The sequence below is a fragment of the Lepus europaeus genome, chromosome X, assembly GCF_033115175.1.
Source record: "Lepus europaeus isolate LE1 chromosome X, mLepTim1.pri, whole genome shotgun sequence".
Lineage (NCBI taxonomy): Eukaryota > Metazoa > Chordata > Mammalia > Lagomorpha > Leporidae > Lepus > Lepus europaeus.
In genome coordinates, this window is record NC_084850.1 from 36,242,692 (window position 1) to 36,266,515 (window position 23,824).

At 38.8% G+C, this 23,824-nt stretch overlaps 1 pseudogene; it reads right to left on the bottom strand.

Moving 5' to 3' along the window:
* Positions 1-21,277: 21,277 nt before the first annotated feature.
* On the bottom strand, positions 21,278-22,829 carry LOC133752557 (E3 ubiquitin-protein ligase RNF220-like; annotated as a pseudogene).
* Positions 22,830-23,824: the final 995 nt, after the last annotated feature.

The following is a 23,824-nucleotide window of genomic DNA, read 5'->3' on the forward strand; positions in this document are numbered from 1 at the left end:
TCAATCATGATGAACCAAAATTCTCTTCTAGTATGATTGTACTTAATTAAAATATTTATGTACAAAATTAAAAGACTGCTACTTATGAGGAAGAATAAAGCAGTTTTGCACATGGCATCTGACATTTCAGGAAAATGTTAAGATTTTCAAAATACTATTTTTTATTTTTTGCCTTTATAAGTTTTTTTGAAATAATACAGAAAGGTATTGAGTTTGATGAGCATACATAAATAATTTTAACATTTTATCACATACAGGTCATATGTAAATATTCTATATATATCATATACATATAATTTTTCTTCAAGTCATGAACGGATAATGGATATATTATTATAGTATAACATGGGATTCATGGCAATGATCATAAAGTGAGGAAAGAAGGGCACCTTATTATGTAAGATGTGTAACTCAGTGAAAGCAACTTTTATAAATATTTACATAATAAATAATATAGCATTTACATGTTTTATACACTATATGTATATACATATATTAAAATCCACGTATGAAAGAAAACATGTGGAATTTGTCTTTCCATGTCTGACTTACTTCACTAGGTATAATGATCTCCAATTCCATCCATTTTATTGCAAATGCCAATATTTCATTCTTCTTTATGGCTGAGTAATGTTCCATTGTGTTTAGGTACCATTTTCTTTATCAAGTCATCCATTGATGGATATCTAGGTTGATTCTATACATTTGCTATTGTGAATTGGACTGCTAAAAACATGGGAGTGCAGGTATCTCTTTCATATGCTGACTTTATCTCTTTAGGATATAATACAAGAAGTGGAATAGCTGGGTCACATGGAAGATCCAGTTTTAGATTTTTTTGTAACCTCCATTCTGTTTTCTATTATGGATATACTAATTCGCATTCCCCCAATATTTTATTAAGATTTTCTTTTCTCCACATCCTAACCAGTAATTGCTATTTCTTGACTTTTGGATGATAGCCATTCTAACTGGAGTAAGATGATACTTCATTGTGGTTTTTATTTGCATTTTCCTGATGGCTAGTGATACAGAACACTGTTTTCATGTATCTATTGACCATTTGAGTTTCTTCTTTTGAAAATTCTATTGAGATCCTCTGCCCATTACTTAACTGGATTGTTTACTTTGTTACTGATGAATTTCTTGAACTCTTAATATCTTCTGGATATTAATCCTTTATCAAATGAATAATTTACAAATATATTCTCTAATTCTGTCAACTATCTCTTCACTTTGTTGTTTCCTTTGCTGTGCAGAATCTTCATAGTTTGATATAGTCTCAATTGTCTGTTTTTGCTTTTAAAGCCTAAACTTTTAGGGCCTTATATAAAAAGTTATTGCGTATGACAATTTTTGGCGTGTTTCCCCTATGTTTTCCTCTAATAGTTTCATAGTTGTCTTACATTTAGAATCTTGATCCATTTTGAGTTGACTTTTTCATAGATTGTAAGGGAGGGATCATTGTTTCAAACTTCTGCATGTGGAAATCCATTTCCCCAGCATCATTTACTGATGGTATTATGTTTTGTTCCCCCCAGGGAATGTTTTTTAGCACATTTGCCAAATATAAGTTGGTTGTAATTGCGTGGATTTATTTCTGGGTTTTCTATTCTGTTCCACTGGTCAGTTTTTATGTCAGTACCACACTGTTTTAGTTATATAGCCCTGTAATATTTCTTGGAATCTGGTATCATGATGTCTCCAGCTTTGTTTTTAATGGTCAAGATTATTTTGGTTAGTTGAGGTCTTTTGTGCTTCTGTATGAGGAATCCTAAAGGATTCCTTTCTATAATGCTGTAAAGAATGCCATTTGTATTTTGATAGAGATTGTGAGGAAACTGTAAATGTCTTTGTTATTTATTTATATAGATTTTTTTAAACTTTTATTTAATGAATATAAATTTCCAGTATACAGCTTATGGCTTACAATGGCTTCCCCCTCACATAACTTCCCTCCCACCCGCAACCCTCCCCTCTCCCGCTCCCTCTCCCCTTCCATTTGCATCAAGATTCATTTTCAATTCTCTTTATATACAGAAGATCAATTTAGTATAAAGATTTCAACAGTTTGCACACACATAGAAACACAAAGTGAAACATACTGTTTGAGTACTAGTTATAGCATCAAATCAAAATGTACAGCACATTAAGGACAGAGATCCCACATGAGGAGCAAGTGCACAGTGGCTCCTGTTGTTGACCCAACAAATTGACACTCTAGTTTATGGCGCCAGTAACCACCCTAGGCTGTCGTCATGAGTTGCCAAGGCTATGGAAGCCTTCCAAGTTTGCCGACTCTGCTCACATTTAGACAAGGTCATAAAAGACAGAGTGAGGATAGTAACCAATGATCCTAAGAGTGGCATTTACCAGGTTTGAACAATTATACAGCATTAAGTGGGGAAGAAGACCATCAGTACACACAGGTTGGGAGTAGAGCCATTGGTGGTAGAGTAGAGGTTATGATTACAAAGGAATGAGGCCCAAGTGCGCTAGACAGGGTCTAGAACAAAGGACAGAGTCATTATTAAATATTTACTTATATAGATATTTTGATAATATTAATTTTTCTAATCCATGAACATGGGAGATCTTTCCATTTTTTGTATATTCTTCTATTTCTTCTGTTTTTTTTTTGTAATTTTCATTACAGGCATCTTTCACATCAGTGTTACATTTATCCGAAGGTATTTAATTTTTTGGTAGCATTGTGCATGGGATTGATCTTATAAGTTCTTCTCAGCAAGACCATTTTTGGTGTAAAGAATGCTACAAATTTTTGTGTGTTAATTTTGTGACCTGTAACTTTGTTGAATTCTCTTTATCAGTTCCAATAGTCTCTTGGTTGAGTCTTTTGGTAGCCTTCTGTGTAGAATCATGTCATCCACAATCAGGAACAATTTGGCTTTCTCCATTCCAACTTGTATACCTTTTATTTCTTTCTCTTTCCTGATAGTTGTGGCTAAAACTTCCAGAACTATATTGAATAAAAGTGGTGAGAATGCTTCCTTGTCTGCTTCCAGGTCTTAGTGGAAATGCTTCGAGCTTTTCCTCTTTCAATATTATGTTTGCTGTGGGCTAGTCATATATAGATTTTATTGTATTGAGGCATGTTCCTTCTATACCTCATTTTTTAAATATATGTTATCATATAAAGATGTTGTATTTTATAAAATACTTTCTCTACATCTATTAAGATATCATATGTTTATCCAACTGGTGTTAATTCTTCCTTAAATGGTTAGTAGAATTCAGGAGTGAAGCCATCTGGCCCTGGGCTTTTATTTATTGACTCTTTATTGTTGATTCAATATCATCCTTAAGTCTGTGTAGGTTTTTATGTCTTTGTGATTCAATTTTGGTAAGTCATGTTTCCAGAAATGCATTTATTTCTTCAAAGTTTTCCAATTAGTTGGAATAGATTTTTTCATAAAAGTTCCTAATGATTCTTTGTATTTCTATAGTGTCAATTATAACACCTCCTTTGTCTTCCATGATTTTATTGGTTTGAATATTATCTATTTTTTTTCTTGGTTAATCTGGCTAATAGTTCATCAATATTGTTTATCTTTCAAAAGCAGCTCTTTATTTAATTAATCATTCATATTTTTTCAACTGTTAATTAATAAATATCAATTTCCAAAGTACAACTTTTGAATCATAGTGGCTTTTCTACACATAACTTCCCTCCCACCCGCAACCATCACATCTCCCACTCCATCTCCCATCCCATTCTTCATCACGATTCATTTTTTTTTAAACTTTTATTTAATGCATATAAATTTCCAAAGTACAGCTTATGGATTACAATGGCTTTCCCCCCATAACTTACCACCCACCAACAACCCTCCCCTTTCCCACTCCTTCTCCCCTTCCATTCACATCAAGATTCATTTTCAATTCTCTTTATTTACAGATCAATTTAGTATGTATTAAGTAAAGATTTCAACAGTTTGCACCCACATAGCAACACAAAGTGAAAAATACTGTTTGAGTACTAGTTATAGCGTTAAATCACAATGTACAGCACATTAAGGATAGAGATCCTACATGAGGAGTAAGTGCACAGTGACTCCTGTTGTTGACTTAACAAATTGACACTCTTGTTTATGGCATCAGTAATCACCCTAGGCTCTTGTCATAAGTTGCCAAAGCTATGGAAGCCTTTTGAGTTCTTCGGCTCTGATCATATTTAGACAAGGTCGTAGTCAAAGTGGAAGTTCTCTCCTCCCTCCAGAGAAAGGTACCTCCTTCTTTGGTGACCTGTTCTTTCCACTAGGATCTCACTCATGGAGATCTTTCATTTAGGTCATTTTTTTTGACAGAGTGTCTTGGCTTTCCATGCCTGAAATACTCTCATGGGCTTTTCAGCTGGATCCGAATGCCTTAAGGGCTGATTCTGAGGCCAGAGTGCTGTTTAGGACATCTGCCATTCTATGAGTCTGTAGTGTATCCCGCTTCCCATGTTGGATCATTCTCTCCCTTTTTGATTCTATCGGTTAGTATTTATTTTCAGACACTAGTCTTGTTTATGTGATCCCTTTGATTCTTAGTCCTATCATTATGATCAATTGTCAACAGAAATTGATCACTTGGACTAGTGAGATGGCATTGGTACTTGCCAACTTGATGGGATTGAATTACAATCCCCTAGTATGTTTCTAACTCTACCGTTTGGGGCAAGTCAGCTTGAGCATGTCCAAAATTGTACATCTCTTCCCTCTCTTATTCCCACTCATATGTTTAACAGGGATCACTTTTCAGTTAAGTTTCAACACTCAAGAATACCTGTGTATTAATTACAGAATTAAACCAATAGTATTAAGTAGAACAGAGAAAAAATAGCAAGAGGGATAAAGTATTAAGTTGTTCATCAACAGTCAGGGCAAGGGCTGATCAAGTCACCGTTTCTCATAGTGTCCATTTCACTTCAACAGGTTTCCTTTTTGGTGCTCGGTTAGTTGTCACCGATCAGGGAGAACATATGATATTTGTCCCTTGGGAATGGCTTATTTCACTCAGCATGATGTTTTCCAGATTCCTCCATCTTGTTGCAAATGACCGGGTTTCATTGTTTCTTACTGCTGTATAGTATTCTATAGAGTACATATCCCATAATGTCTTTATCCAGTCTACTGTTGATGGGCATTTGTGTTGATTCCAGTTCTTATTTATTTTGAATTGAGCTGCAATAAACATTAAGGTGCAGATGGCTTTTTTATTTGCCAATTTAATTTCCTTTGTGTAAATTCCAAGGATTGGGATGGCTGGGTTGAATGGTAGGGTTATATTCAGGTCTCAGGAATCTCCAGACTGACTTCCATAGTGGCTTAACCAGTTTGCATTCCCACCAACAGTGGGTTAGTGTCCCTTTTTCCCCACATCCTCGACAGCATCTGTTGTTGGGGAATTTCTGAATGTGAGCCATTCTAACTGGGGTGAGGTGAAACCTCATTGTGGTTTTGATTTGCAATTCTCTGATTGCTAGTGATCTTGAACATTTCTTTATGTGTCTGTTGGCCATTTGGATTTCCTCTTTTGAAAAATGTCTATTGAGGTCCTTGGCCCATCTCTTAAGTGGGTTGTTTGTTTTGTTTTTGAGGAGTTTCTTGATCTCTTTGTAGATTCTGGTTATTAATCCTTTATTTGTAGCAAAGTTTGCAAATATTTTTTCCCATTCTGTCAGTTGCCTTTTCACTCTCCTGACTGTTTCTTTTGCAGTACAGAAACTTCTCAATTTGATGCAATCCCGATATTTAATTTTGGCTTTGACTTCCTGCGCTTCCAGGGTCTTTTCCAGGAAGTCTTTGCTGGTGCCAATATCTTGCAGGTTTCTCCAATGTTCTCTAATAATTTGATGGTTTCGGGTCATAGATTTAGGTCTTTAATCCATGTTGAGTGAATTTTTGTGTAAGGTGTAAGGTAGGGGTCTTGCTTCATGCTTCTGTACGTTGAAATCCAGTTTTCCCAACATCAGTTATTGAATAGACTGTGCTTGTTCCAGGAATTGGTATTAGTTCCTTGATCAAATGAGCTGGCTGTAGATGTTTGGATTGATATCTGGTGTTTCTATTCTGTTCCATTGGTCTATCCATCTGATTCTGTATCATTACCAGGAAGTTTTGATTAGAGCTGCCCTGTAGTATCTCCTGAAATCTGGTATTATGATGCCTCCGGCTTTGTTTTTGTTGTACAAAACTGCTTTAGCTATTCGAGGTCTCCTGTGTCTCCATATGAATTTCAGTATCATTTTTTATGTCTGAGAAGAATGCCTTCGGTATTTTGATTGGTATTGCATTGAATCTGTAAATTGCTTTTGGGAGAATGGACATTTTGATGATATTGATTCTTCCAATCCATGAGCATGGAAGATTTCTCCATCTTTTGGTGTCCTCTTCTATTTCTTTCTTTAAGGTTTTGTAATTCTCACTGTAGAGATCTTTAACGTCCTTGGTTAAGTTTATTCCAAGGTATTTGATTGTTTCTGTAGTTCTTGAGAATGGGATTGATCTTAGAAGTTCTTCCTCAGCCGTGGCATTGCCTGTGTATACAAAGGCTGTTGATTTTTGTGCATTGATTTTATATCCTGCTACTTTGCCAAACTCTTCTATGAGTTCCAATAGTCTCTTAGTAGAGTTCTTTGGATCCCCTAAATAAAGAATCATGTCGTCTGCAAAGAGGGATAGTTTGAGTTCTTCCTTCCCAATTTGTATCCCTTTAATTTCTTTTTCTTGCCTGATGGCTCTGTCTAAAACTTCCAGAACTATATTGAATCGCAGTGGTGAGAGTGGGCATCCCTGTCTGGTACTAGATGTCAGTGGAAATGCTTCCAACTTTTCCCCATTCAATAGGATGTTGGCCATGTGTTTTTCATAAATTACTTTGATTGTATTGAGGAATGTTCCTTCTATACCCAGTTTGCTTAGGGTTTTCATCATGAAAGGGTGTTGTATTTTATCAAATGCTTTCTCTGCGTCTGTTGAGATAATCATATGGTTTTTCTTCTGCAGTCTGTTAATGTGGTGTATCACGTTGATTGTTTTGCAAACATTGAACCATCCCTGCATACCAGGGATAAATCCCACTTGATCTGGTGGATGATCTTTCTGATATGTTGTTGTATTCTATTTGCCACAATATTTTTGAGGATTTTTGCATCTATGTTCATCAGGGATATTGGTCTGTAATTCTCTTTCAATGCTGCATCGTTCTCTGGCTTAGGGATTAAGGTGATGCTGGCTTCATAGAAAGAATTTGGGAGGATTCTCTTTTTCAATTGTTCTTAATAGTTTGAAAAGCAATGGAATTAATTCTTCTTTAAATGTCTGGTAGAATTCAGCAGTGAATCCATCTGGTCCTGGGCTTTTCTTTGTTGGGAGGGCCTTTATTACTGTTTCAATTTCTGTGTCAGTTATGGGCCTATTTAGGTTTTCTATGTCTTCCTGGTTCAATTTAGGTAGATTGCGTGTGTCCAGGAATCTGTCCATTTCTGATTGATTTCCCTTTTTGTTGGCATACAACTCTTTGTAATAATTTCTGATGATTCTTTTTATTTCTGTGGTGTCTGTTGTTACATTTCCTTTTTCATCTCTGATTTTATTGATTTGGGTCTTTTGTCTTCTTTTTTTTTAGTTAGTTGTGCCAATGTTGTGTCAATTTTTTTATTTTTTCAAATAACTAGCTCTTCGCTTGGCTGATTTTTTGCAATGAATTTTTTGGATTCAATCCTGTTGATTTCTTCTTTGATTTTAATTATTTCTCTTTTCCCTCTAGATTTGGGTCTGTTTTGCTGCAGTTTTTCTAGATCCTTGAGGTGCGTTGGAAGCTCATCTATTTGGTGCCTTTCCAATTTCTTGATGTAGGCACCTATTGCTATAAATTTTCCTCTCAACACTGCTTTTGCCATGTCCCATAAGTTTTGATATGTTGTTTTGCTTTTCTCATTTACTTCCAGAGAGTTTTTGATTTCTTCTATGACCCATTGTTCATTCAGGAGCATGTTGTTCAGTCTCCATGTGTTTGAGTACTCTCTAGGGATTCTTGAGTTGCTAATTTCTACCTTCATTCCTTTATGGTCTGAGAAGCTGCATTGTAGGATTCTAATTCCTTTAAATTTGCTGAGACTTGCTTTATGGCCTAGTATGTGGTCAATCCTAGAGAAGGTTCCATGCACCGCTGAGAAGAATGTAAATTCTTTAGATGTAGGATTGAAAGTTCTGTAGATATCTGTTGGATCCATTTGGGCAATAGTGTCGATTAAATCTGCTATTTCCTTGTTGATCTTCTGTCCTGTTGATCTGCCTATTTCTGAGAGTGGAGTATTGAAGTCCCCCAGTACTATTGTTTTGTTATCTAAGTCTCCTTTTAAGTCTCTTAGCATATCTTTTAAATAAACTGGTGCCCTGTAATTAGGTGCATATACATTTATAATAGTTACACCTTCCTGTTGAATTGAACCCTTAATAATTATATAGTGTCCCTCTTTGTCTTTCTTTACAGTTTTTGTGTTAAATTTATTTTGTCTGATATTAATATGGCTACACCTGCTTTTTTCCGTTTTTGTTGGCATGGAATATCTTTTCCAAGCCTTTCACTTTCACTCTCCATGCATTTTTGTTGGAAAGATATGTTTCTTGTAGGCAGCAAATAGATGCGTTTTGTTCCTTAACCCAATCAGCCAGTCTGTGCCTTTTAACTGGATAGTTAAGTCCATTAATGTTCAAAGTGACTATAGATAAGTAGTGGCTTTGCCCTGCCATTTTCCCAAAGATATTTTCTAGTATATGCTTTGAGTTTCCTATCATCTTTTACTAGTTAGTTTTCTTCCTTTACCTTCTTTCTTATTGATGACCGTATTTCTGTGTTTCTGTGTGTAACACATCTTTAAGCATTTTTTCAGTGTTGGAGGAGTGGCAACAAATTCTTTCAATTTCTGTTTGCTGTGAAAGGTCTTTATTTCACCTTCATTCACAAATGAGAGCTTTGCAGGATATAGTATTCTGGGCTGGCAGGTTTTCTCTCTTAGTACCTGGGCTATATCATGCCATTCCCTCCTGGCTTGTAGGGTTTCTGATGAGAAGTCTGCTGTGAGTCTAACTGGAGATCCTCTGAGTGTAATCTGACGTTTCTCTCCTGCACATTTTAGGATCTTTTCTTTATGTTTCACTGTGGTGAGTTTAATTACAACTTGTGTTGAGGATCTCTTTTGGTCATGTTTACTAGGGGTTCTATGAGCTTCCTGTACTAGAATGTCTCTGTCCTCCAAACCTGGGTAATTTTTTGGTAGTATCTCACTAAAAAGGCCTTCTAATCCTTTCTCCCTCTCCATGCCCTCAGGAACTCCTAGAACCCGAACGTTGGGTTTTTAGTAGTATCCTGTAGATTCACAACAATATTTTTTAGATTTCTAATTTCCTCTTCTTTTCTTTGTTTTGACTGTATACCTTGCTGTGCTCTGCCTTCTACATCCGATATTCTCTCTTCTGCTTCACCCATTCTGTTTTTAAAGCTCTCTAATGTGTTTGTCATTTGATCTATTGAATTCTTCATTTCATTATGATTTCTCTTCACTATCACATTTTCTTGTTCTACTAGATGCTTCATTTCATTTTGATTTCTCCTTAATATTTCATTTTTGTGAGAGAGATTTTCTATCCTGTCCAGGAAGTATTTCTGTAGTTCAAGAATTTGCTTTTGAGAACTTTTTAATGTTATCAATTTTTTGAAGTCCGTATCTTGCATTTCTTCTATCTCATCATCTTCATAATCTTGAATTGGGGTGTCTTTTCTTTTGGGGTCGTCACAGTGTCTTCCTTCTTCTTGTTACCTTGGTTTCTATGTTTGTTGTTTGGCATATTGGAGATATTCTTTGGTTTCTTCCCTGTGGTGTGTTTTCTTGTTATACTATGACTCTAGATCAAGTGGTCTGTCTGCTTTTGATGGATCCTTTGAGGCTGTGATGGTTGTGGACACATAGGTTTTTTTGGTTCTTCAGTTTTAATGGTGTGCCAAAGGTGACTCACCCAGGTTGTTCTCTCTTGCTCTCTCTCTCTCTCTCTTTGACTCAGAAAGGAAGTAATTCCGCATCGCTGAGTGGAATTGATGGTAGTTGATGTATGAAATCTGGCCCCTGTGGGTATTCGTTGCTCTACCGCAGGGACCACACAAAGGTTTTATGCAGCCCTCAGTGTGGTCTCAAATTTCTCCACAGTCTCTCACCTGGTTGCCAAGGTTACCAAGTTTGTGTACTCGGTGAACTCTCTTGCCCCCCCCCCTCAGATTTTCACAGTCTCAGTTCGTTAGCTGCACACATTCACTAGATCCTAACCTCCCGTTATTTCTCCCCACCAGAGTCAGGTTTTTCTCCTTGACTGATGGAGGGTGCCGTTTTGTGTATGTGCAAAATGATGCTTGCTCTTTGTCTTGCTCGGCTTTGTAAGGCGAGTGGAGAGAGAGGCTAGTGTCCGTGCTGGTTCCCCTTATTTATTCATTTTTTTTTCTCTCCTCCAGTTAGCCTGGTGAACTTTCCCCAACGGGGCTTCAAGCCTCGTTCCCTCTCTGCTTTCTGCCTTTTCCAGCCAATGTCTCGGGTTACCGAGGTTTTTGTCTCACCTCCCCTTCCAGCGCTGGTGTGCAGACTCTGCGGCTGGTCTTCCACGCCATGGGCATCCTTGTTCTCCCCGAAGGTCCTCCGTGTCACATCCACTAGATCCGGAAGAGTTTCCTCTGCGATTTTTTCCTAAGCCTTTTCCTGAGACTACAGTAACTCCACTTTTATTGAACTATCTTTTCACGGACTATCAGTGCGCACCCTCACTATTCCACCATCTTGGCTCTGCCGGATCCATTGAGCCCATCATGATTCATTTTAAATTATCTTTGTATACAGAAGATCAGCTTAGTATACACTACGTAAAGATTTCAGCAGACTGGAGCCACAAAGACAAACAAAGTATAGAGTACTGTTTGAGTAGTAGTTTTACCATTAATTTGCATAGTACAATACGTTAAGGACAGAAGTCCTACATGGAGAGTAGGTGTACAGTGACTCCCGTTGTTGATTTAACAATTGACACTCTTATTTATGACGTCAGTAATCACCCTAGACTCTTGTCATGAGCTGCTGAGGCTATTGAAGCCTCTTAAGTTCACCAATTCCAATCTTATTTAGACAAGGCCATATTCGAAGAGGAAGTTCTCTCATCCCTTCAGAGGAAGGTACTGCCTTCTTTGATGGCCCATTCTTTCCATCGGGATCTCACTCACAGAGATCTTTCATTTAGGTCATTTTTTGCCAGAGTTTCTTGGCTTTCCATGCCTGAAATACTCTCATGGGCTTTTTAGCCAGATCTGAATGCCTTAAGGGCTGATTCTGAGGCCAGAATGTTGTTTATTTAAATTTCTATTTTGTTTATTTCTTCTCTAAGTTTTATGATTTATTTCCTTCTATTAATTTTGGGTTTGATTTCTTCTTCTTTTTTTCTGGGTTGTTGAGATCCAATGTTAGGTTATTTATTTGCTATCTTTTTTTTGATGTAGGCACTTATTTCTGTAAACTTTGCTCTTAACACTGCATTTGCTGTATTCCATAAGTTTTGATAACTTGTGTCCCCATTTTAATTAGTTTCAAGGAATTTTTAAATTTCCCTTTTGATTTCTTCAATGACCTATTACTCATTCAGAAACATGTTGTTCCATCTGCATGTATTTATATAATTTCTAGATTTTCCCTCTATGAATTGGGGCTTTCCTGTGGTTCACATTGGAAACAATGGTGAGGAGGAGTAAGGTGAGGTGAGTGGACCTTGATTTCTGGCCGTGGCTATCGTTACTACTGTTGGATAGTTATTCAATGACTGTAAAGATGGCCTACAAATTTCTTTATATCCTGCAGGTTGACCAGGACTACAGCTGGTGGATTGTCTCCTGGCTCCTGGTTCAGAATGAAAGACTAAACACTTAACTGCAAAATTGAGAGAATTTTTGAGACCATAGAATATGTGCAGTAACAGGTTTAGCCAAGAAGAAGCTCCTAACTATAAATCTATAGGTTTAATAAACTGGGAAAAACAATTTATCAACTTATAATGATTCTGTCTGACTTCACTGAAATTGAGATTTTTGATGTGGTAGGAAAAAGGGACACTAACCCACTGTTGGTGGGAATGCAAACTGGTTAAGCCACTATGGAAGTCAGTCTGGAGATTCCTGAGAAACCTGAACATAACCCTACCATACAACACAGCCATCCCACTCCTTGGAATTTACCCAAAGGAAATTAAATTGGCAAATAAAAAAGCCATCTGCACCTTAATGTTTATTGCAGCTCAATTCACAATAGCTAAGACCTGGAACCAACCCAAATGCCCATCAACAGTAGACTGGATAAAGACATTATGGGACATGTACTCCATAGAATACTATACAGCAGTAAGAAACAATGAAACCCGGTCATTTGCAACAAGATGGAGGAATCTGGAAAACATCATGCTGAGTGAATTAAGCCAGTCCCAAAGGGACAAATATCACTTGTTTTCCCTGATCGGTGACAACTGAGCACCAAAGGGGAAACCTGTTGAAGTGAAATGCACACTATAAGAAACAATGACCTGATCAGCTCTTGTCCTGACTCTAGATGTACAATGTAATACTTTATCCTTTTTAGTATTGTTGTTGTTGTTGTTCTAGTACTAGTGGTTGAACTCTGTAATTAACACACAATTATTCTTAGGTGTTTAAATTTTAACTGAAAAGTGATCCCTGTTAAATTTAAGAGTGGAAAAAGAGAGGGAGGAGATGTACAATTTGGGACATGCTCAATCGGACTTGCCCCAAATGGTGGAGTTAGAAATGTGCCAGGGGATTCCAATACAATCCCATCAAGGTGGCATGTACCAATGCCATCTCACTAGTCCAAGTGATCAATTTCAGTTCACAATTCATGGCTCTGATAGGTCTAAGAGTCAAAGGGATCACACAAACAAGACAAGTGTCTGCTAATACTAACTGATAGAATCAAAAAGGGAGAGAATGATCCAACATGGGAAGTGGGATACACAGCAGACTCATAGAATGGCAGATATTCTAAACAACACTCTGGCCTCAGAATCAGCCCTTAAGGCATTTGGATCTGGCTGAAGAGCCGATGAGAATATTGTAGGCATGGAAAGACAAGATACCATGGGAAAAAAAAGAAGAAGAAGAAGACAACCTAAATGAAAGAACTCTGCGAGGGAGATCCCTGTGAAAAGAACCGGGCCATCAAAGAAGGAGGTACTTTTCTCTGAAGGGAGGAGAGAACTTCCACTTTGACTATGACCCTATCGGAATAAGATCAAAGTCGGCGAACTCTAAAGGCTTCCATAGCCTTGGCAACTCATGACTAGAGCCTAGGGAGATTACTGACGCCATAAACAAGAGTGTCAAATTGTTAAGTCAGCAACAGGAGTCACTGTGTACTTACATCTCAAGTGGGATCTGTCCTTAATGTGTTGTCTAATGTGAAGTGATGCTATAACTAGTACTGAAACAGTATTTTACACTTTGTATTTCTGTGTGGGTGCAAACTGATGAAATCTTTACTAATTATATACAGAATCGATCTTCTGTATATAAAGATAATTGGAAATGAAAAAAAACCCCTGGTGTTAAATTGGAAATGGCATAGAAAATTAATTATTTTTTTTAAAAAATATTATGTAGGATCTCTGTCCTTAATGTGCTGTACACTGTTATTTAATGCTCTAACTAGTACTCCAACAGTATTTTTTTTTCACTTTGTGTTGCTATATGGGGGCAAACTGTTGAAATCGTTAGCTAATATATACTAAACTGATCTTCTGTATATAAAGAGAATTGAAAATGAATCTTGATGTGAATGGAAGGGGAGAGGGAGCGGGAAAGGGGAGGGTTGAGGGTGGGAGGGAAGTTATGGGAGGGAGGAAGCCATTGTAATCCATAAACTGTACTTTGAAAATTTTTATTCATTAAATAAAAGTTTAATAAATGAAAAAAAAGAAATTCTTAAGACATTCTGGGAAACTCCTTCTGCTTAAAATTAAGAAATAAAACCAACCATCTTTTGTGGTTTTGAGGAGCTGGACCTTAGGACCTACTCCAGGGCAAGTCACATTGTCAGTTCTCTCTTTAGTACTTGATTTACTTCATTCCTCAATGTTTCATGTTCTTTGAGATGAGCAGTTGAGTTAAAGGGAGTGTCATAGGAAAAGAGGAATGGAAGCTCTATTCCTTGGTGTTATGAGGAGAGCTATGGAAAAGAGTTGTTAGAGAATGATTTACATAATAACATTAGTTCTGTTTTTCTCATATCTTTTTAAAAGCCCAACTGGCCAGAACTATCTCCCACAAAACACTATCTACCTTCTGGAGGCAGTACCTAACTGCCAGACCTGCTTACCACCACTAACACCTTAACAACAGCTCTGGGATTTGCCATTACAATGGATTTCTTTCTCTTCTGGATCTTCACAGACACTTTTTTCCACTTCTGTTTTTCATATATCATTTGTTTCATTTTTTTACCTCCCTTGTTCAAGGAGAACGGATAGAGACTCTGTTTTGCCTCCATTATTTTTCCTCACCAAGATTCTTTGTCATAAAATAGAAAATCATGTTCCAACTGTGAAGTTCTCAGAGAGGTCTTTGCTTTGTCTGGTGGCTATAATTTGGAGGTGCCATGTATATCAGTTTTGCTGCCTACGCCTGAATGCTGCCTCTGAAATCACTTTTGTAAAACACTAGGAAACATGTTCTTTCAGATGGAGACTTTGTATTCCTAGATTATAAAATATTAGCAGAACAATTCCCAAATCATTAACCTTCTTTCCTGAAAAAGTTAATTCAACGCTAGTGCCAAGATGTTTGTTGTTCACATGTTGTTCCAGTTGGCAGGCACAGATTTACAAGAATATTGGAGGAAATGAGAGCTGTGAGGAAGGTACAAGTTGTATCACCTCCTCAAGGCATGCAAGAATGGACACCAAATTACTGAAAGCCTTCAGTGGAGGTTGCTTATTTTTCCTGGAGGTAAAATTGCCTACTACCTATCATGGGTGGGGGAAGATATTTGAGTCTTCAACCTTTTAAATGAACAAGTTCTAGAATGCATGGTATGGTAGGTGCTATGAATCTGAACTGAATCTGGTATGTGTTTTCCATAATGGAAAGATCCCAGGTCCAAGGCCAGGCCCAAAGATTGGACTTGTCTGGCATGAGCTCTATGTGTTCCTTTGAACAGGGTCACTCTTATTCTAGACATGAATTCCTCCATCTAACGAAGGGAATGTACTGGATGACTAAAATCCCACTACAGAACTGCATATAGTGTATAGCCCAAACAAGATCAGTGCAATAGAGCTCGTTTTAGGGAAATTCTAATATATCATTGGGCACATCTCCAGTAGCTCTACATTCTCAGTACTATTTCCACAAAACAGGTTTACTATATTTGTAAAAAGGAGAGGGAGATAATTTGTTAAAAGTTTCTTGGATAAATTCATGTTATAGAGTTTGGAAGTACATGGAAACATTATTATTATTATTTACTTTAAAAACCTTGTGGATCATTTACATTCTAGAACTCCATTGAGGAGTGTGTAAATCCACATAAGGGGGAAAAGCAATTCATATCCTTCACTATTCACACATCTTCTCCCATACTAGGATACTGAATGCCTTCAAAGGAGGCTGCTTACCTTTTCTAGAGGTAAAATGACTCACTGCTGATGATTAGGACAGAGGCTTTAGTCTGTAGCCCCATTAGGAAAAAGAATTCAGAGTATGAAGGAGGCTGTTAGCACTGAAGTGCTGAATTTAGTATAGTCAGAACTGCCTATATCTGGGTGACTAGGAACAAGGGAAAGGCATGGTTACTCAGAAGCTGGCATTCTCTAGCATGTTGTATCCATGCCCTCTTTTAAAGGCCATTACACTGCTTAATACCACTGTTCCCTCATTTAAAAAAAAAGTGAAGTGAGTAGGTTGCATGTCCCCAGATACCTTCCAGCACTTTGACAACAACTTTTCCAAGAAGGACTTCTCAAATAACACAGGTAGGACTGGTAATCGGATATGGGCTTGTCTTTTCAAACACTCCAAGCCCAGCAGACAGATTAACCCTGAAGGCAGGAAACATGCCTGGTTCATCTTTGTGACCGCAGGGCCCAGCCAAGGACTGAGTTGTGTCTAAGTCTGTGGAGTACATAAACGAGAAACCATCTAGTCATATAATCTTTTAAAAAAGATTATTTATTTATTTGAAAAGTAGAGTTACAGAGAAGAGAGGCCAAAAGAGAGAGAAGTCTTCCATCTGCTGATTTACTCCCCAAGTATCTGCAACGGTCAGGGCTGGGCCAGACCGAAGCAAGGAGCCAGTAGCTTCATCCTGGTCTCTCATGTGGGTGCAGGGGCCCAAGAACTTGGGCCATCTTTTGCTGCTTTTCCAGGCACATTAGCAGCAAGCTGGATCAGTAATGGAGCAGCTGGGACTAGAACCAGTGCCCATATGGGATGCTGATGCTACAGGTGGCAGCTTAACCTGCTACACTACAGTGCTGGCACCTAGGCATGTATTCTTGATAACCTCCCAACAGCAAACTTATGCTGTTTTCCACTCTTTCCAGTCACCAAATTGAGTGGTTAAGAACATGGACTGTATCATCAGATGGCCTGAAATTTTAAATGGCCTGAAATTTAAAATCTGGCACTGTTGCAGTGTGATCTTGACAGGTCATCTATAGCAGATGTCCTATTACATCTTCCAGGCTATATGCATGTGGCCAAACTCCCAACATCTTGGTTCTTCCTCTGGGAGCTGAAGCACCTCTACCTGTACAGAGTAGGCTGGAGAATTTTGGGAAGCACATCCTCCCAGAAACAGCCCTCAATCAATGATTATTGGGAGTTGGTGGATACATATTCCAGCTTCTTAGTCCTTCAGGAAGAATAATTCTGGAGTGAATGTTCTATGCTGGCCGGCGCCGTGGCTCACTAGGCTAATCCTCCGCCTTGCGGTGCCAGCACACCGGGTTCTAGTCCCGGTCGGGGTGCCGGATTCTGTCCTGGTTGCCCCTCTTCCAGGCCAGCTCTCTGCTGTGGCCAGGGAGTGCAGTGGAGGATGGCCCAAGTGCTTGGGCCCTGCACCCCATGGGAGACCAGGGTAAGTACCTGGCTCCTGCCATCGGATCAGCGTGGTGCGTTGGCCACAGCGTGCTGGCCGCGGCGGCTATTGGAGTGTGAACCAATGGCAAAAGGAAGGCCTTTCTCTCTGTCTCTCTCTCTCACTGTCCACTCTGCCTGTCAAAAAAATGTGCTATGCTGTGAGGTGATAAGTAGCCCCTAATATCCTAGTACTCAAAGCTAGGTCTTGTTATGCTCTTGTTGAATGCAAACAACTCGCAGAACATCAGTATCAAACAAATAATTCTGTGGCCTGGATGAATTGAAAAATAAGTACCATTTCATAATCTTATGTAGACATAGAAAAAGCAAGGTAACTGTGAAAATAATTAATTTCCAAACATGGAGTTTGAATTCCAGCATGACAGCATAAGGGGCTCTGCTGACTCATTCCCAAGTAAAACTAGTAAAGATTATTTTCAGAACAATCATTTAGGGCCCCTGGAAATGGTCCTAAGGAAAAACAGTTAATGAAGAAACATCTATGTAAAAAAATCTTACAAAAGTTCCTTAAGGAAAGCAATAGTTTTTGATATTTGAGCCAAAATTTTCCCTTCTTTCCATCTTCTTGCTGAGCAAGGCAGAGACTCCACTTTAGACCGCTATAGCCAAGACATAGAGTTCTCTTATCCCCATGCTCCCTGACAAATGACTTTCTTTCCAGGAGAAGCAGTACCTCAGCATCTCCCATGCTGATGCTAGCTACCTATTTCTGAGACTTTCATGTGAGTGCAGTCGAGAAGTCACAAATCAGTTCCTCTGTCCACCCACCCCTATTTGTATAATGAAGTCTTTACCTTGGGTGTAGTACATTGAGAGTACTGTGGCTCAAGTTGTTTTTGCCTGGCTCATGGGGCAGTGATTACATGCTGCAAGAGGCAAGTTAAGAGGATCTCAGTCTGCTGTACTACACTAAGCATACACCAATAACTAAGCTTACGGAGCAGGGTGTGCCACCCAAAGACAAGCTATGCACTGCCACCACCCCAGCTCCAGAGCTATTGCTCTTGAGATTTTTGCCTGGGGGAAGAAGTAGGCTGCAAAACATATAGGTTCTAATCTATGCTCCAAGGAATTGACTTCATTTTCAATGGACTTGAGAAGTTGAAACCTAAGGGTACTCTTAATAGTAGAGCTTGTAATACAAGGCAGTTGGGAAGAAATTTTTTGTGTATAATGAAGATAAAGACTAGCTTGTAGTTTAGAGTGTTTTCAGGGAATAACAGCTAATAAAAGCCCTCCTAGGATCAGAATAAATTATCAGACATGGACCTCAGAAACTATTACTTCAAAGGAGCCATAATTCAATTGGATTTGTTTGTATAACAATTTATATAGTAGAGCATTTGTTGAAAACAATGGAGCATTCATTATGAAATTAGTAGAGTTTAATAGCTACGCATAGTAGGAGTAAGAAAGACAACCCTAATGATACCACTGTCATCCTAGGGTGACTGTGTGATAGTCAAAGTTATATCTTTCTGAATAGCAATTTCAGAGGCCTAATAGTACAAGAAAAGGGATTAAAGTAAATAATCCTATCTAGTTACAAAAACAAACAACAAATAACCAAGTCCCAGAGGCTGGGGCAGGGCAGGAAGATTTGCTACTATTGTCAAGATTTTCCAATTTCCAACCCAAAAAATTATAAGCCATGCAAAAGAACAAGAAAGTATGCACCATACATCAGAAAAAAATCAATCAACACCAACTGCCTGTGAGAGCAACTAGAGGTTGGATTTAATAGAAAGTCACTTCAAAATAACCATTACAAATATATTTACAGAATTAAAAGATTCAAAGAGTAAAAATATGGTGACAATGTTGTATCAAATAGAGAATATCAATAAAAAAGTGGGAATTATAGTTTAAAAAAGAAACAAATGAAATTCTGAAGGTTAAAATTACAATACTTGAAATGGAAAACACAGTAATGAGATGCAATAGTACATTTGAATTGTCAGAAAAATAAAAAGAATTATTGGATTTGAAAATAGATTGATGCAAAATTATGTAAGATGAACAATAGAGAGAAAGAAGAATGAGGAAAAATGCACAGTTTCAGAGAAATGTGGGAATCATCAACCACACCAACATAAATAGAGAAAACCAAAAAGAAAGGGGATACAGAAAGGAACAGAAAAATCTTCCAAGAAATAATGAATAAAAGTTCTTCATATTTATTGAAAAACAGTCATTAAACACATGGAAAGCTCACCAGACTCTAAACAAAATAAACACACACAAAAAATCACAAACAGAAACATAATAGTAAAAATAGTGAAAGTCAGTCAAGGAGAAAATCTTGAAAGCAGCTCATATAAAATGATTCATCAGCTACAAGGGAAGTCCAGTGAGATTAGCAGTTGTCTTTTCATCAGAAACAATAGAGGCCAGAAGGCAGTAAGGTAACATACTCAAAGTGCTCAAAGAAAAAAACTATAAGTTAAGAATATTACATCTGGTCAAGCTATATTTCAGAAATGAAAGCAAAATAAAAATATTCCCAAACAAAAACAAAAGGATTTGTTGCTAGCAAACTATCTCACAAGAAATACTAAAAGAAGTTCTTGAGGTTGAAAGAAGGTCCTGAGACATTGATTACAATCCATGAGAACAATTTAAGGCACACTTTATCCTATTCCTGTTACCCCTCCCACCTTTATAGGTGGTAGAATGTCTCAGCTGCAAGTCTCACATACCAAGGTGTAACTGACACTTTGTTAATTACTGATTAAATGTCTTTGGGAAATGATAGGCATTTTAGGTCTCAGAGAACTTGTCTCTACAGGGAGATCAAATGTTTGAAGTGTAAGTGGCTCTAATTTCCCCAAGAACAGCATAACAAGTGGAAGAGGCAAAATAATGCTAAGGCTTTATGGGTTCAGGAAGTCACTCTCTCTTTCTGGGTCTCAGTTTCCCACTTTTAATATAAGAGCATTTTTCCTTAGAATACCAGACCCAAAATGCTCAGGGGTATTATGACAAGAATATAATTTGCTTCGCCTTTGCATGACTGTCAGAATTGTCAATTGTAAAATTAGATAGGATCAGGCATTTGTCCTAGCAGTTAAGCTGCGACTTCAGTTGTTCACGTCTCATATAGGAGTGCCTGGCCTCAAGGTCTGGCAATACTCTTGATTCCAGCTTCCTGCTAATGTGTGCTCCGGGAAGCAGTAGGTGATGGCTCAAGTGGTTGGGTCCCTGACACCCATAAGGGAGACCCAGATTGGGTTCCAGACTCCTGGCTTAAGCCTGACCCAGCCCCAACTGTTATAGGCATTTGGAGAATAAACCAGCAGATGAGAGATTGATATTCATTCTCTCTCTCTCCTTCCCTTTCAATTAAATTAAATAAATTTTTAAAATTAAAACAAAAATAAAATCATATATGGTTAGGAAAAATTAAAAAGTTTATTGTTATACAATAGGATAAAGTACAGATCATCATCCAGGAGACTTCAAATGAAATGGGAAGCACACCTTATCAGTTACTACATAATTTATAAAATACTAAAGAGAAAATATTTTGATCTTTGTGATTGATTGATTTATATTATCATTCTTTTAAAGGAAAACAGAACTGCATAAGTTGATTTGTTTACTAGAACAGATTCATTTCATGTCATTGAATCATGCTGACAAGAATGTAAAGATTATTTTTTGTGTTTTTGATTTTTTAGGTGTTTATGTTGGCTTAATCCATGTCAAATGTAGTTTACAAAGGGAAAGAACAAGTTCCTTTGTGTAGACTGTACAGACACAGCATCACACCATGGGCCCACGGGAGAGGTGGAGGAAACAACAATTTTACCTGACAATAGCAGCTCTATTCCCAGATATGGTTCTCAGCAGAGGACTGGGAAGCCAGCCCCAACCTCAGCCTTTGCTTCAGTTTGGTTCCTGTTTACTGCTGACACTAATTCCTTATAAAGAGCTCCATGAGCTAAGACTAAGAAGACAGTCATGTCCCTTGTGTCATGTGTCCCATGTATGAGAGAGGAAATACATACCGCTGAAAATTAAGCACATAAGCACATTGGAGATGGAAGTGACAACATGGGAGGGGGAAAGGTGGTTACCCAAAAGGTGAATGGACCAAATCCCTAGCCAGCTCTAAAGGATCCATTGCTTCCAGCTGTTCTTAAAAAGAAGAAAATCATACAATCAAATGGGAAGGGTAGACTAGAAGGCTAGGAATTGTCCCATTTATACACAATATTTTATTTTATTTTTTCTTTTTTTATTTAATGAATATAAATTTCCAAAGTACAGCTTATAATTACAAAGGCTTCCCCCCCACAACTTCCCCCCCACCTGCAACCCTCCCCTTTCCCACTCGCTCTCCCCTTCCATTCCCATCATATACACAATATTTTAAATATACGTGATCTAAATTACATGTGCTTCAGTTTGATGTCTGCAGGTCTGTCAGTGTAGGGGATAGATCTCAGAGAGCCTTGCCTTACTACTCACTTGCTGCTACCTCCCTGACTCACCTTGGAAACAGAGGCTGGAACAGTATAGTTGCCAGACATGGTGGGATCCAGTAGGCAGGGCCTGAGCCTCAGCCCCCACTCTGACTCTTGAGTTCTCTGTGTGTATATATATGTGTGTGTGTGACTTTGTGCATACATGTACCTGGGGATCCTGTGTGCAATTTTGTGCAAAAGGAGTGGGTCACTGTCACAGAGGATGGGGGCAGGTGGGGCCCGATGAAGCCAAGCCTACTGGGCTGTCTAGCTCCTGTGATCATGTTGCACTGAGGGCACAGCTTCTTTGCACCCAGAGTTTGCAGCCAGCACTTCTTACAGTGCATGTACCAACATTATATGGATATTAGGAACATTAAGTATGAGTCCAGGCAGATGAGGCACTTGTAACAGTCTCCATGAGATAGCTGCCATTCAAGCTCCCTGATCTGAGCCTTCAGGGCCTCAAATGTGGTCATAGTTGAGTCTTTGGGGCTTTTCCCAATGTAATTGTTCTTGTAAATCTTCTTCATGGCCCCCCGCTTGCTGCTTTCACCATTGCTGTGAACAGTAGCTCATCACTGGTCAGTTTAGAGAAATTGGGCACCATGTGGGTTCTGCATAAGTTACCATTTAGGACTGCAGACAGGAGTACTTCTTCTAGGCTCCACCAGACTCCTTGCCTGTGAATGGCATGGCATCAATCTCCATGTATTGTGGCTTCCCATACTCCAGAGGGTCATCCACATCCACATACAAGTCAGCATCACTGTCAAGATTCTCTTTAAAACATCACATAATGAACCCATAGCCTCAGAAGTTATTTTCCAAGAGTGTGGCCCATAACTGCTTCTGCCTACACCATTCATATTCTTGAAAGTGGTTGCTGTTCTTATGCACAGTGTCTGTGGCATCATCATTAGCCCTGCAGGAGCCTTCCATCCTTTAAAGGCAATGATCCGCCTGCTGAATCATATCTTGCTCTGATCCTGCCAGCATGTAGTTGCACAGGGTATATACTTGCCCTTCTTGCTTCCTCCATTTCATTTTCCCAATCCTAGCATTTGGTCAGTTCTGCCATTTAGCTTGCACTTGCAGGCAGGTTTCCTCCTTCCTGCTGCACACTCTGCTCTGCTGGCTATTCCAGGCCCTTTGCATAGTTGCTGAGGGATGCCCTAATGCAACCCTCTATGAGTTGCTGCTCCAGAGTCAGACCCCCACCTATTCACCCCCTACCATGCTCTGGCCAGCAAGAGCAGCAATGTGGGTGGGCCCATGTCAGCCATCATGTTTCTTATTATGATGTGGTCAGTGAATTATTTAATCCATGTTCTTGTCTTCCACATTGATAGAAATATTGAGGAGAGACTGGTATTGTGTGCAAATAAGTGAAGGAATAAACTTACATCCACAGAGATTCCAAGGTGGAAGAATAGGGAGGGATCTTACTGCTCTAGGCTAGATAAAGATAGTTTAAAACAAGTGGAAAGAGCGCAATATCAGGAGAGTTAGGGAGAAAACTGTGCAGGGCAGGAAAACAAAACAAAAACAAGAAAGTCTACACAGAGGAGAGTAGGTAAAAGGGACACAGTAGCCAACAGAAAGAGCTCCCTGTGGCAAAAGCTGGAACAGTTTGAGCAACAGAATAAAATGAAACATCACTGTGCTTTAACCCAAGTATAAAATAAATCTATGTGGAGGGTGTGGATGTGCATCATGAGCATGAATACAACACAGGACTCCAGCAGCTGGGAGCCTCAGTGCCAGCTTGGGAGAGTGAGGTGAGACCAGACTGCAGCAGCCGAAACCACTTGCAATATAGCTGTGGAGAGAGCTTGGTGTGGGTATACCTGGAGCCTTGTCAGGGACAGAGTACCTGTCAACTTAGAGGAAAAAGTCCTCTATCCCTGTCCCCCAACAATGGTGCCCTGCAACTGGTAGAGAGAGAATTGGCACCATTTTGGACATATGTAACAGCTGCACCAGATTATGTTCGTGCACCCAGCAACCAGCTGAGAGGAGACACCTGATTCTGGATGCAAGGACTGACAGGGGGCTAGGTACCCATGTAGGACTGTGAGATGCTTCCAGCCTCCCAACACATGACAAGCTCTGGGGCTCAAACTGCCTAGGAGGAGCACCCACAGGAAACT